General features: G+C 36.8%; 1 long non-coding RNA gene across 1 annotated transcript in view; it reads left to right on the top strand.

The window, feature by feature from the left end:
* LOC310895385 overlaps positions 1-12739 on the top strand; it is a 103844-nt gene extending 91105 nt beyond the window's left edge. The window contains exons 3-4 of the long non-coding RNA XR_014580640.1: positions 4477-4576; positions 7419-12739. This is a non-coding gene — a long non-coding RNA (uncharacterized lncRNA). The remainder of the gene's footprint in view (positions 1-4476; positions 4577-7418) is intronic.
* Positions 12740-15562: the final 2823 nt, after the last annotated feature.

Below are 15562 nucleotides of genomic sequence, written 5' to 3'. Positions count from 1 at the left end.
CAATAACCTTGAACAGCATATTCTTGATTTTAATCTTTGTATGTGAAATTAATTAAAAATGTAAACAAGTAAAACAAACTACTTGAAAATCAAATGTTATCACGTAGCTGACCATTTTGTGTTGCTTGTCAACTTTTTTTTTGTCACTGTTTTATGTAGAGCTTGAATATTATCACGATAGCACACAGTGTTATAAAACTATGAAACACGTGTTAACCTTTCCTTATAATCAGCCATTTATGTTGTTACTAAGATGGGTTGATATTAATAAAATACAGCACTTACAACTTACTGAGGTATGTAGAGTTCTGTGTATGTGTGCATATGTAGTAAGTGGTAAAAAATTGTCACCTCGATTGGATCACCTACATTTAATTGTATGAGATTATGAGATATGAGATTATCAGCTACAAGGGAAATGGAAACATTTTCTGCAAAAGACTTAATCTAATTAAAATTGATTTGCATACTTTTAAAATTCAAATCTGTTGGGGTATATTAGTTGTATTAGTTGTCTGTCACAATGTGAGCTTTATTTCATAGCTGTTAGGGAGAAGCAATGCTCTATTGTAAGATTTACATTAGCTACTTAGAGAGAGAGAATGACTTGCTTTTCCCCTCCTCTCTTTTTGACTCTAGGCTGTGCATTTACACTGACATGGCCTTTGAGATGATAAAATGAATCAGAATATTTTTTCCTCAACAGAAAATCCTCTTCAAAATGTTTTTGTTGTTTCTGCTAAAATACCTACAATGTTGAAGAAGGAAAAAAAAATATTTTTTGATGATTGTAAATTAAAGGCACATTTTTTTTTAACACCTTTAAGGTTTCCTGCTGAAGAATGATTTTTGAAGAAAGAATATGCTATTTGGAAAACAAAACAGAACAAAAAACAACGGAGCCTCTTGCAACAGAATATTTTGTCCAGACAGGTTATGGAATTCAGCACTGCTGTAGAAGTATTTTGGTTCAACTTCATATCTGTTTCCAGACTTCAGCAGAAGCCTTAAATTATGTTAGCCTAGGGCAAAGCTAAAAGAAACCAGCAAGACTCTTGAAACTCCCATCATTTGATTTGAGACAAATTAGAGGTATTTCTTGTTTATTCTAAGCTAGTAATTGCTGTGCAGAAAATGGCAAAGTAAAATAGAAATAGCCTTCCATGTGAATTCTAAAGTGCTACTTTCATCTGCAAAACTTTCTAAGCTCTTGCAGTACACTTCAAAGGACATTCTGAAGTGATTTGAGAAAGTCCAAAAACATCACAGTGACATCACTTCGCTCAGTATAGGGAATTTTGTTATGTGTTTAGAATAAAACTTCAAAAGAAGTCTCCATAATAAAAACATGTCTTGGGTTCTTTTTAGTTTCTTCTTACTCTTGGAGAGACAAATAAACAAGAAGAAGAAACTTGTCATGTAAAAGTTTTCTCATATCTGCATAGCTATTTAACATACTGTGTATTATTGAGCTGATCAGTTTCACTGGCATGCACCCGTTGGAAGGATCTTTATTTCTCATCAGAAATGCACACGCATACATGTGGGATGCACACAAGAAGGCTCAGTTTTTGTCTCCCTTGACAGGTCTGGAATCTACTTCAGCTATAATGTGGTGTGTTTGCTAGCAGTCACTGAGGTCCAGTAATTCAATTTCATTTCTAGTCACTTTTTGGAGCTGACCAGTACTTTTGAGTTAAGGTCTCGTTTTAATCAAATTCACTTTTCACTTTGCAGAAACATTTCCAATATTACCTAGCTTGACTGCATTTTAATTCCATTATGTCACATTTCCAATTTTTATATTAGCATCTCTGTACGGATGTAGAAAATAAAGTACCAAAAGAACTGTACTCCAGAGTACAGTTTCATGTAATATCTTTTTATCTGCAGTAAAATATGCAATAATTAGGAAATTCAAATAATCACTTAAACTGTACTGACTTTTCACCCTTTCAAAGACCTTCTGGGAGATAGCTATGTATTTTCCTTGGAATAATAGGTTGAGCAAGAAGACTTTATATTTTTGTATGGGTGCGCAAAAGTATAAGGAGGTTATTTTGAAAAGAATTGGAAAATAGATAATGTGTTCTTCTGATAAGCCTGCAGGTGTACTTTGGAAGCTGGAAGATACTAAAATATACAGTAAAGAATATTAGATATACTCTGGGGAAGAGATATTAAATATGAGGAGGTACCACGTGGATAATTAAATTCAACGGCATTTCATTTCTCAAAGCCAGGATGACAACTGTGTTTGGACCCAAAGACAACTCTTCATTATGCTTTCATGGTCATACTGGCAGACCATTTATCTCTGAGAGTGAGAAACATTTAGCACGTGAAATGTCAGTACTTAAGTAAAGAGCAAGGTATAAATCACACGTTACTTCATGTGAATGAACCTGGATAATCTCTGGGTGCTTTTTTGTTTATTTGTTTGATGTCATACGGGAGGTCTTCTTGGATTTTCACTGGAGCTGCTCTGACATCATAACTGCATCTTTGTACAGACTAGGCTTGGACTGAGTCACAGTGTCACAGTGTTACCATATTGCAGTGGTATATTCTCACAGTGAGGTCATTGCTCTAGCATAAAAATGAATCTAAACTAAATAAAATATCACATTACTATTTAGGGAAGTTATGCGCTATAAATACTAAGTAAATATATTTTAAACACTATCAACTTGTGTATCTTAAAACCTAGTCAGAAACACTTATTGAAATATGACCAGTTACCAGAAATACTTTAATTTTAAAAATAATATGCATACCTGTGAATTTTGCCAAAACATTTTTGTGCTACATGAGATATTAGAAACAGGTTATAAATAAAGCATTTGCTCAGCATTGCTGCCACAGAAAACAGTCACCCAAATGCCCACAGATACTCCACTAGCTCCAGTCCCCTTTTAAAATGTTCACACCAGGAAGTGGGTCATGCCGAGGGCACCCACTGAAACAATGAGTATAGTGTAGAGGGGATAATTGATAATATTTCCAATTATGCTTTAAAATACTTTTGTTTTGGAATTCCAGAGTCCCCTTTTACTCAATATCTCATGGCTTTGCTCTGACATGTTGCAAAAGTGGGCCAGGACCCAAATCTAAGATCCAAACACATGGAAACTTTGGATCCAGAACTACTGCAGAGTTAGAAATAAGCCCTTCTGTCCCTTGTACACTGAAATGAAGCAGCTGTGAAGAAACCCTTAGCTTTGATCGAAAAGATAGACATGTGTGTGATTTAACTGAATTGGAATCTTTATCTAGTCTGCATTTAAATTCTAGTATTAATCTAACATCAACAGATATCCATATATAACCATTTTTTTGAACTCATCTTGAATCAGTGCCACTGTAAGATGTACAGTACATTTTCAACTTGCCATTGAAACTTACGATTTTAGCATGGAACAATATGTAATATTGTCATTGATACTTGATAGCAATGTCTAACCGAAGTTGTGAAACAAAATGAATTTTCGTTTGGAAAATTGAGGTCTTTCTTGTCCTTTCTTTGTTGATGTTATTTTGACATTACCATAAGAATTTATGATTATTACCATATAGAGACAGTGTTAGTCAAAGTCCTCCTAGTTTCATGTAGTTGCGTTAAAATTTAGTTGGCATAGGATTAACTGTTTAATTGTAACCTTATAGGGAGTATTTGTGATGTGATTGCAAACAACTCTGCTAGTTTTAGTAACAATTTTATGCACTGTACACATAACATAAGGTTCTCTTGCCTGAATAATTTAAGCTTACTTAGCTCTCTAGTTTTCTTATTTAAAGTTTTGACATTCAAGGCATCTAACATAACACTCCAGGCTTTGTAGTTTTTTTTAAGGTTTTAGGTAGGCAGATGATATCATATTTGCAAAATAATATTCAGTGTAAAATTGTGCAAACAGACTGTAAACACCATATTAGTGCTAGACCAGAGTAATGTGAAGAATTAACTCTTCAGAAGTCTAGAGCTATGAATATTTGTACTTTTGAGGGGAAATGGAAAAAAAAAATCCCTTTGTAATTGAAAAATAATGCAAAAAGTAGGAAAGTTGTCTCTGTATTTTTTTTCTTTGTGTTTAAATATTTTTTTCAGATATAACTAATGGTTTCAAATGGGTGAAGTTTACCTTTCTGCCTTGCTGTTCTGCTTCAGATACAGACATAACAACAAGGCATGACATTTATTTTCTTTCTGAGTCAGAGACCTGTGAAATTTGAATCAAATGCTTAAGAAGTGTCATCCTGAGTATATATTCAGAAAATACTCTATAAGAAACTATGATCCCTCTGTCAGGAGTTAAGCCACAAAGAGAAAATAGATATTTGAAACGTCTGTTCATAGTCTTCCATCTCTTCATATTCCTTGGAATTCAATTCTACTCTCCTCAGATTTTAATATATTGATTCTTTTTTCAAAACAAAGCAAATCAATGAGAAAGGTGTGTGTTTGTCTTTTTGCAGGAAATAGTTATTTTCGTTGAAATACCCACCAACCAATGAAAAGAAAGAGATAATGTCAGCTAATTATTTTTGATGAAGTATGCAGAAACATACACATCAGGTAAACGTATACAACAGGACTGGCTATTTGTTAATGAATAATAGTGAACATGTAATTGCTATGGTACTTTAATTTTTGCTCTCCTAAGAAATTTATAATGAATTATATTTGCAGTTTATGAAGTGAATACAACATTCTCTAAAAGTAATTTCCAGGCTGACATTGATAAAAAGCTTGAAGGAGCTGGGTTTTGTTTTTGTTTTTGTTTTTTTTCCCTTTCCTTTTTTTTTTTTTTCTTGATTAAATTGTATAAGTAATAGAGTAGTGTCAGGTCAGAGATACAAGAAAAGGTCTGTGTTCACAGCATCCATAAAATAATAAGTACATAGGAACTGTGGCTGACATTCTAACCACAAGCTCACAGCTTATACAGAAGCAACAGTAAAGAGACTGAAAATCTGTCTTTCTGGACTGTAGCAAGCAACACATCTGAAAAAAATTAGAAACATTAAATGAACTATCAGTATGAATTCAGTGCCTGAATTTAAGACAAATCTGTTTGCAAAGGAGAGAAGAAAACAGATCTTCAACATTTTTCTGTACTTTGGTGAAAGCATGGCTTTTTTTGGAGTCTGGGATTACTAATGCAGACAATGTGTGTTTCTAGCTGGACAGAAATGGACCCGGCATAGATGGCTTCAGTCTTTCATTAATGTAAAAATATTGCTAAACACACCCAAAAAGCAAATAAACAAAATTTAATGTAGTCCTCAGGGCAATATTTGATTCTTAGCAACGGGATTATAAAAAATGCCTTTGTTTTCACATGCTATCCCTTGGTTAACTGCACCATTTGGCTCCAATAGCTAGTCTCAAAATGCCTAATATACAGGAATTGCTTTCTGTTTAGTCAGTGCTATACCATAACTGGCAAAAGAGAACTGAACTGCAACAGAGTTGCAATCACCTCAACACTGATCCATTGTTCTAACTTTAATACTTCATTATTGCCAGACCGTGTTAGAAAAATATGTCTATGTTTTATTAGCACAATTGTATATGTTGTGATATCTATGGAAATATGAATCATCGAATTAGGTGTGGTGTGTTAATAGGCCATTCCACCACCACTGAAGAACTTTTTTTGCACAAAATTTTAAGTAAGTCTGTGGTCTTTAATTTGTTGTCAAATGTTACAAAATAGTCGTACCTGGCAGCAATGGGTAAGCATTAGAAGGAACAAAATGCATTTATGTTCCTCCTTGCAACACTGGCTCTAGCTTCCTCCTTGCTGTTTCTGAGAAGTTTAGGTTTAGGTTTTGGTTTTTCTGTATTTCCTATATGACTGTGATTGGGACATTGTATTTTTTTGTGATACATGATGTAGTGAGGGCCAAGTGCTTATTAAATCCATCATTTAATAATAGGATGATAATTTCACCTAGGCCTTGGCCTACAGTTTTGACTTCTTGCACACTTGCTCGCTTTACATAACTAATTTCCAAAGAACTTGATGTGTACCTAGTGCTCTCAAGATATATGCTGAACTGGACATGCCATGGTGTACCACATATATAGAAAAGAAGTGAACTGAGATTCTGGTTGCAAAATGTCTGTCTGCTGCTGGTGATCATTCACTTGTTCTCAGTACCAGATTCACCCACAGATGTAAACACAAAACCATTTTCATCATGTTAGATTACAATAAGTATTTATGAAATGTACCTAGATACAGTTGGCATAGACATTATCAGAAAGCCATTGAGCTCAGCAGAGGGCCACCACAAGGGCTGGGGGCCGGAGCCCTCGTGCTCCAGCACGTTTTCCTGATGTGCTACATTTTCCTGGTGTAAGAAATGCTGCCAAGAGACCTGTTTTTTCATTCCACAGAAGGGAAGGAGTAGGGAGGATCTTACTGCTGCCTTCTGTTACCTAAGGTCTGGTGAAAAAGATGAAGCCATCTTTTTTTTTTTTTTTTTTTTTTTCTGGAGGGACACAGTGAAAGAACAAGAGGCAATGGACAAAAGCTGCAAAACCTAGATATTTCAATCAGATGTTGGGATTCTCATACACTGGAGACCCTTCAAACAGTGGAGTAGTTGCATGGAGACTGCAATTTCCATCCCTGCAGACAGTAAAAACTTGACTGAAGACAGCCCTGGGCAAGCTGGCCTAGCTTTGAAGTTGGCCTTGCTTTTGTATGGGGCTGGGACCAGGCGTCCCTTCCCACCTAAATTATTCTGTGATTCTGTGAACATTGATGTATGGATTTAAAGCAAGAAAAATGGGAAGCGGATTTCGAGCAAAATTATTTTGTTGTTATTTTTACTGTTGTGCTTTCAGTAGAGTAGAGAAGATGGAGGTCATTGTTTATACTTGCTATATAAATTTTCAAGACTGTGGGCAAGTGTCCAAACTGAAAGGAAAAAATTATTCAGCAACAGGCCCAAAAGTTTTGGCAACTGCTCTATTAATCCATTTGTTGGCTGTTTGTTTTTCTATAGATGTAGATTAGTTTGCCTGAGCCAAAGATCTTAGAAATTAATGCATAAATATGTGTTTTAACCTGGTTGCCAGTAAAAGAAAAGTAAAATTAAATCAATGCATCAGGGAAGGATTCATTGATGTGAGTAGCCTCATCTTCAAAACAGCCAGGAAACAGCAGAAATAGCTCTAATGTGTTTTAATAGAGCAAAAGAGGTATAAATTGTGGTCTATTTCTCTCTATTAGATCTGATTTTTCTGTGTTAATTTTTCATGGCCATATTCCAGAAGGTTTCTTGTGAACATGGCTCATACCAGATGAGCCTGAAAGGAGACCCTCAGAACAGCTTCAGAAGTCTATCTTCCTGTATGCTCTTGCTAGTTTTCACTTACTTCCCTTTTCTGCTTCTCTGTGCAGAACGTAATGCTGTTTTCCCAGGAAAATACTTGATCAAGAAATAAAACATCAGCCTCACCAACTGAACACCTATTAACAGCGGTATCTCTGCATCTTGTAATGTTTTTTCTGTACTCTGGAGAATTAAACCTGTCAGACACAGATGTGCATGGAAGTGGCTTGGTGAGATGATCATGGTGGGATGCTAACAGCTGCTGAGGTCAGAAGTGCAAACAGCTTTGGAAGGGTGTAGCAGACACCTGGCTCTGTCTGAAGCCAGTGGGTCAAGATCTCCCTTTTACGAGCGCGTCACCACTTCTACATTGATATCTGTTGTCCAAATGCTTGGAAGGAAGGCAATGTGTATGTATTAATTCCTCCTCCATTTTTTAAAGGACAGACCCTCACCCTCCTTAGAAATTGAGCCCTTACTCAGCATTGTATTATTTTTCTCAGTGTAAAAGATGCTGGATGTATTTGTGTTTGTCAGTGTATTGACAATGTATTTGTCTTTATGGATATCTGAGGATTCACAAATTAAAGAAGATAGAAGAGGAAATTCACATCTCTATTTTAGACACAAATTAAGGTTAACACCAGACCAAGGAGCGAGGGAATTTGAGTCTGAAGCACAGGCACAACAGTGGAAACATCTCCTGAGAATGTGGCCATAGACGATCTATGTTCATGAATCAGCTGAGGAGATGACGGGAGCATCGCAGAGGGATCTGGGGCTCTTAAGGTGAGAACATCAGAAAAAAAAGTGCCCTGCCTGTTACTTCCACATGCACTTCAGTAGGATAGAAGATCCATCTCTTTGTCCTTTGGCTCTTGATGACTCACACAACAATGATGAAGGCTCCTTAGATCTCTGTGCCATCCTCCACCTCTCATCCTAGGGGCTAATCAGTGAAGAGACAGGGACACTTCCAGTCTTCCTTTGGCTTCTGTATGACAGAACAGTACTTCAAAAGATCTGGAGAAAGGTTATGTCAAAGGTGTTCAGGAAGGAGCAGCTTTTGCTTGGACACTGTTAAAACACAAACCTTTGGTGACTTTGATCATTTTTTTCAGCAGTAAACTGGGTCTATAGACCTCAAAAAAATCCCAGGAAATACTTCCAGCACTGGTTGGAAAAGCTCACGATTAAAGAACCTTTCACATCTGTTCCCTGTCACCAGCTTAAATTTAACCTATGACAGTAATGAGTGAAAGCCCACGTGCTGGTTGGCTTGTGTAAAGACTTTGTAGTCATTTGTGTGCATCACAAATGGAGTTAATTGGCAGCTGTGTCAACAGCCTCTTTGAAGGAATCGGGAGTTCATTAGGCACGTGGATAGAGCTGGTCTTTCCCTGGTGAAAAAAAAAAAAAATACCCCTTTTACATGCGGCAGTTGAGATGGAGTAGCATGGGGAAACTTGCCAAGACGCTGCCTGGTTTCTAGCCATGACAGTAGTCACATTGCTAAGGACCGCTCTCATTTGGCGGCGGTCCCGCGGTTTGCCTGCCTCCCAAGCACAGAGGAGTGACAAGAAGCTGAGGGGTTCCTCCCTCACCAGCGTCTGGCACTTGCAGGACTGAGCTCTGCTTTCTCCTATCTCTGGGCAAAGGCAGAACTGCCCACCTGAACTCAAGGAGAAAACACTTAAGTACCTAAAAAGGTCTCATTGTAAGGCATTTTTGCATGGGCTTATTGTTAAATGATTGCACATAAAAATGCATTGATGAAAGGCATCTCTATCTTTCTGTTTCCCCTTTGTGGAGTCTTTCCTTCGTAAACATAATTTCAGCTATTCAGTGGTTAAAGTATTTGCACCCTTTCCTTGCTCTGTAAAAGTTCCTTTCTGGAGCTGGTGCTTACTGAAAAGTGTGCTTATTGAAAGTTTTGGGTTACTGGAGCTGTGCATGTCAGCGCTGTTTCCCATCCTTCCTCACTGATGGCTATGTGGACTCATTCTGGGAAATTACTCAGTACCCTTACTTAAAGATTTAAATTTTATGTAGTCTTTTCAAGAAAGAGATTGGTGATTCCACCTGTATTTGTAAATCACCACATTCACACGTTGTTTGCAGAATACCATAATCAAACATTTTGATAAGGGAAAAGGAAGACAACGGCTGTACTGAAAGACACAATGGGCATCTGTTAATGTAACAATAGGAGGGTTTTGTATAAATTGAGGAATGCTTCCATCTCATTCCATTATGTTTCTGCGGGTTCTCAAGAAAACTACTTTCATTTCTGTGCCTACATCCTGTCCCATGTATTTCCTTTCTGTACCTTCTGCTGCTCCAGTGAGTGGAAATGGGCTATGGTGAGCCATGCAAGATGGATGGGATTGCTGCATGGTGTACCAAAGACACGGTCACGGACAACAAAAGAGTGCTTAAAATCAGCACAGTAGGTAACATTAGCACCTGCAGGTACAAGGCAGGATATAAAAGTCAAAGAAAGAGGACTCAGTTTTGTATTTAGCATGGATACATTATATGGCATAATTATGAAATCTATTTTTTTTTTGTTTTATGCTTTGCTATCTCCAAATGAATAATACTCAGTATTATGTTAACATTATACATCAGATTCTGTCTGAAAACATAACATTATTGCTTCGTATTTTTGAAGCACTTCCTACCTTCCTCGGCAGTTCTAGTATTAATGTCTGGCCTGATAATCCATATCAGATTTTGTCCTGGTCCTGAGGGCTGGGCTAGATGATCCCCAAAAGTCCATCTAACCTGAATGATTTTCTGACCTATGGACAGTAAGATTTGCCACTGTGAGAAATACGCCATAAATTATTTGTCCCACCTATGAAGCACCCTGTAGATTAATGAAAGTGTGTCTCCGTTTCCTCACAAAAAATGACTATATTGCAGACACATGAAAGTGGAAAAAGGTATGAAACAACAGTTCTAGTATGGGTTCACTTTAACAGTCAGATTTCTCTACGTTACGCCTACAGTTAGGGTGCAATGAAAGGATAGTTTGATTCTTTCTTTTTTTTTTTTTTTTAAACCACAAGAATAATTCTTTTAACCTCCTCTATTAACCACAAGTGATGTAAAAAGCAATATAGAACAAAGCTGTGACACTGTGTACTTCCCTGTCTGCTTGCATTTTCTCAAATTCCACTAAAAATCAGACAAATTTAGTATTAACATTTTCTTTAAGCTTATGTTGTTATTTCCTTTAAGCAAAAAAAAATAATCTTGAGACTAACAGGAGCTCAAAGGAACACAATTTGTACAGGATAATACTGGTTATTGCACTTCAGCCACTAATGCAACTGGTCCAAAATTTGAATTCTTGGAGGAAAACAAGGTACTATTTTATTTTATTTTATTTTTATTTATTTTTTATTTTTATTTTCACTTTTAATTTATTTTAAGAGTTGACTATGTGGTACTTTGCTAAGAACCAAATATCTTGATTTCCTGAAATCTTGTACATGGGAACAAGCAGGGTCTAAGGGCTATGGGGTGGCCACTGGAATTAGTTCATTTTTTTTTTCTTTTCCCAACTCAAACTGAAATCTTTCAGGCAAGAAGTTGAAAAGCGGTGCATGTTTCTTAATTTCTGAATATCCAGCTTCTATAATCTTGAAGAATCCTGGATTTTTAGAAAATGAAGAGGACATTATCCAACAATCAAAACCCTTATGCCTAAATGGTGATAAATGCCCCAGATTAGTTTATCTGGAGTCACTGGTCATTTCAGAAAGGCCTGAGAATAAAGTATTGTTTTCTAATAACATTTTTCCCATGACCTACTAAGGGGATTGTGCAGTTACTACCTCCTTATCTATATATTTTTTTAGTAATGTCAATGCCCAGAGGAGATAATGTATTAGATTAATTATCTGTGAAATATATATTGGGAATTTATTATTTTCTTTCATAAGGGAAAGGGCTCTATCATGCTTTCCTATGATTATTAATGCATAAATGGTCTAAAAAATAAATACATAAAAAAAACAACAGGGCTTGTGCTTTTTTTTTATGACTCATGGCAAAGTCTGTGGCATCAAAAAATGTGGGGATACCCACATGAGAGACTTATAGACTTTGTGGCCTGCATTTCTTTAATTTTCAGCAGAACTTAAACTTCTAAATTTACATTATGTTAATCAGTTGGGATTTATGAACACTTTTGGTTAGTTTCATGAAGTTCATTTGTTATCCAGTATGAAGTGCAGTACAATTAATTTTTGCTGTCTAAATAATAAAAAAATAATAATAAAAAAAATTATCTGACAATTTTTAATAAAAAAACTGTCAGACTATTCCCTATCCACAGCTCATTTATGCAAAGAAAACACCTAATATTTTAGAGCCATACTTAAAAGGGAAAAAATAATAATTTCTAAATCTGGAAAAAGACAAATGCAAATACAGTCCTTTGGGGCTTTGTTCCTATTTCCTGTATAGAAGCTGTAATTTTTTGTAGTATCCTTCCACCTCTTATTGCTTGTGTCTAGACATAAATTGACCATAAAACAATATTAATATTGTATATTGCCCTGGTTAAGCATTTTTGTTTGGCATCAGGGAGGAACTTTGAACATTTTAATGGTACTTTCTGTAGCACAGTAGTCGTGAATGAGTTTATTTTAATGTAGAAATAAATTGGTTACTGAAGGTATTTTTATTATGCATCTCCTTGTAATTTCTGCCAAATAAACAAAATATTCCTCAGATAATTGGCCTATTAGTCTGTCACTTTCTGGCTATTTTTTCTATGCTGAATTAAAGGGCCCATAAATCCTAAATTCTTTATTAGCTTGCTGACTTTGCAGAGTTTGATGGTAAATAAACTGGCACAGCATTAAAAGCTCCTTATTGAAGGAAGACAATATGGTTTTTTGTATCGACTACTGCATGATTCAATTTTCACTAAGTATCACCATGACCTTTATAACAGCACCCTGAACTTTAAAAGCCAGTTTGCATGTGGTGGTTAACTCTCCCTTGTATAATGTGGTTTTAAAAATGATGACCTAGCCTTTCCAGACCTGATAAGTGTGCAGCTGATAGCCTAATAATGAAAACAAAAGGTCTTAAAATTCTGAGAGCAATAATTAAACATTAAGTGGCAAATTTGTGGAATTAATTGCATGTAAATGAATTTTCAATTTCATCTGATTATTATTATTATTATTATTATTATTATTATTAAAACTGAATGATGTTTCTTCTGTTTACAAAAAAAAAGGGTTTGAGACTTTACGTATAACTTTGAAGTCTGGTAGCTAAATCAAGATATCTATCATGCTGCATGTTGCTTTTGACTCTTACATTAAAGTCATTTCTGTGGTATCTGAGTGCTTGTCCTCTGCTTCTTCCTCAGGCAAATTGTCATGAGACATCAAAATGCAGCCGTGCTAAAGACATCTACTTGAATCCTGCAGATGTTAAGTGTCAGGACCAATATTTGTACAAAAAGGCAAATCAATATTGAGTAGATCTAGATTTGGGATCTAGCTGTTTGAAAACACAAGGTGCAAATCTCTTTCCCTTAGTCTGCCCATTCCTCAGGAACTGCTGTGTTAGTATAGAGAAAGAAAGATATCACCATTAATGCACGAATTAGATGGTGGCTCACAATCATGTGCAGACCATTTCCTCTTCAATTGCCCCCTTTGAAATGTTGATATTTTTTTCTGGAGGTCAAAATTTGATAAAGAAATTTAATAGTTAGAGCAATAGTTCCAAGTACATTTTCAACTTTGCATGCATTTTTTTTTTCAACACAGGGTATTTTGGTTTTATTTTAGGTTCTGTATTTATTTTAAGTTAATTCTAAGACAAATGATTAACCTATGTTGGCACAGAAAATGTACAAATGAGAACCAGACTTTCATGAGAGAAAGCTTCTGTCTTACACACTTTGTAAATCCAAACATACGTGCAAAATGCTTGCAGGTATTATTTCTGGCTGTAATGGGCAGAGAGTACAGGATGGGTGTGTAAACAAGAAATTTCTATCTCTGCTACAAATTTGCTTTATATCTCATAGTTTGTCAAGGTTCACTTCATTAAACAAATGCAGTGTCTAACAGGTTTAGTGGTGATGTGGAAAGGTTTCTTTACTGGTGTGCTTGTGATAATTGTACTAATGTGCACAGCATTCACATCTGTCTTTCTCAAAAGTAAATTTTCAGAAGGTGATTTTCTTTTTGTCCTCCTTCCCTCTTATTCCTCATGAATATATGGGTTTTAAAACCAGCCCTGTCTGTGAAATAGCTAGGGTCTCTATGGTAGGACTGTGTGATTTACACCAGGCAATTAAAATCAATTCCTAACCTACACAAGGCACTAAAAACTGAATTGCTCAACACACTGGGCTGTTGAGCACTGTGTGGTAGATTTTATTGTACCGTAAGTGCTTTACTGTACTGTAAAAAGGAGAACGTAATTGCTGTGTACAACTAATATATTCAATTAGGTAAGGATAATGTTTAATAGAGCTTTTTGTTGGTTTCACTTACAACTTGTGAGTTCAAAAGAGACGCTGAAGTTAGGGAATTTCAGGATGTAGAGTGCTCTAAGTATGACATATGCTTCAACAGCCTAGCACCAAAGCTATCCTGCAGAGACAGGATTATTGTGCATTTCTGCATTGACTGAAATGGGATGGCAGTGCTTAATTTATATTGATTCAGCCTGATAATTGGCAGCTGGAGGCTGTTACAACTTGTTGAAAGAGTGCTTGTTTTCCTAGTGCAGCTCCTTAGGTGCAATGACATCAGATTCTGACTGTATCCTAAGAGCAGATATAGGAAAGTTTCTAATAGTTAAAATTAGATACCAGAAGAGCCAACTATGAACACAAATTGTTTACAGCAATTGCATCACTTCAACTGCAGGCTTCAGGTATTATTTTGTTATAACCCTGTGCCAGCTCAGTGAAGACAGGTTTCACTACCTAGGTATTCTTTGCGTACGATCACATAGTCCTATATTAGTAGGACTGCTATAGATGCCCTGGCTTTACCTTGGCTGTCTCCACCCATGTGAAGATGACAGATTCCCCAAGGTAAGCATCTGCCAAACCTTTGCCTAAAAGAACAACTGAGAACTGGCCACGGCATGTAATAAACCCGTTCTTCTCCTTAGGACTCGGTTTTCAGTGGGCACTGACAGCATGCTTATGCTTAGTCTCATATCAAATGTATAGGTACAATAAGACATGAAGGTAGCTTCTCTTTTTTCTTTTGTTTTTGTTGTTCTAAAAAACTACCTGTTGTCTGGGTTTTATTGCTTACTCAAGGATATCAAAAATGCAAAAAGGAGAGTAAAAGCCTCAAAACTGTTACTGTGTGCATGTGTTTTTACATAACAGTAAATTGTGACAGTTGAATCCCCAGTGTGGCTGATCTGTTTTAAAGCCTGTCTTCAGATGAGGATTCAACACAAAGGAATTGTTATATTAATTCTCAATATTCCTCAAATTAAGAACTTCCGCACACCACAGAAATTCATGCGTGTGTCACAACAGCAAGGTGTTAGTGCATGTTATCTCCTTGCCTGTTGACAATCCAGATACGTCCCACTGACGCTGACAGCGAGCAGAGCCCCTGTTCTAAAAATGGACCCAAGCAGCAGAAGGCCTCCTGCAGCCTTCTTAACCTGGTAAGGCCGGGTTATGAGCTGGCTGGCCCCCAGGCTGCCTGGCAGCAGTGGCATTTCATTCCTGACCACGCAGGAAGGGCTTTGCAGTCAAATTATTCAGCAGAGGGGGAGAATCGAGCACTGAGCATAAGCTACTCTCTGCCTTCTACAAGGCTCTTCTTATTGAGCCAGTTCCAAGTTCCAAGACATTTTTATTCACCACCATTCTCCTCCTCCTCCACCAAAAGACTGGGGCTAAAGCCAAAAATTCAGTCAATTCTCTATAGTCTGCTCCAATGGGCACAACAATAGCCTATTTAATCGTGTTTGGTGGCCGCAGCGCTGCCGGCCTATAGCGCTTATAGCGGATACCTGGGCCCTTGGAGAAGACAGGGAGGTCTCCGCTAAAGAGTAGGGCAGCTTTTCACCTTGAAGAGATTTATTCAGTGCAACTCTGCCACTGGATTCAGGCTCTGAACGAGGGTCACTGCTGTCACCCATGTGACATTTGGGGCAATGCCTGGGGGTTTGTCCTTATCAGTAGTTGAGG

The sequence above is a fragment of the Anser anser genome, assembly GCF_964211835.1.
Source record: "Anser anser genome assembly, chromosome: 2".
Taxonomy (NCBI): domain Eukaryota; kingdom Metazoa; phylum Chordata; class Aves; order Anseriformes; family Anatidae; genus Anser; species Anser anser.
The sequence above is the reverse complement of the archived record's forward strand: the minus strand, read 5'-3'. Positions and strand labels throughout refer to the sequence as shown.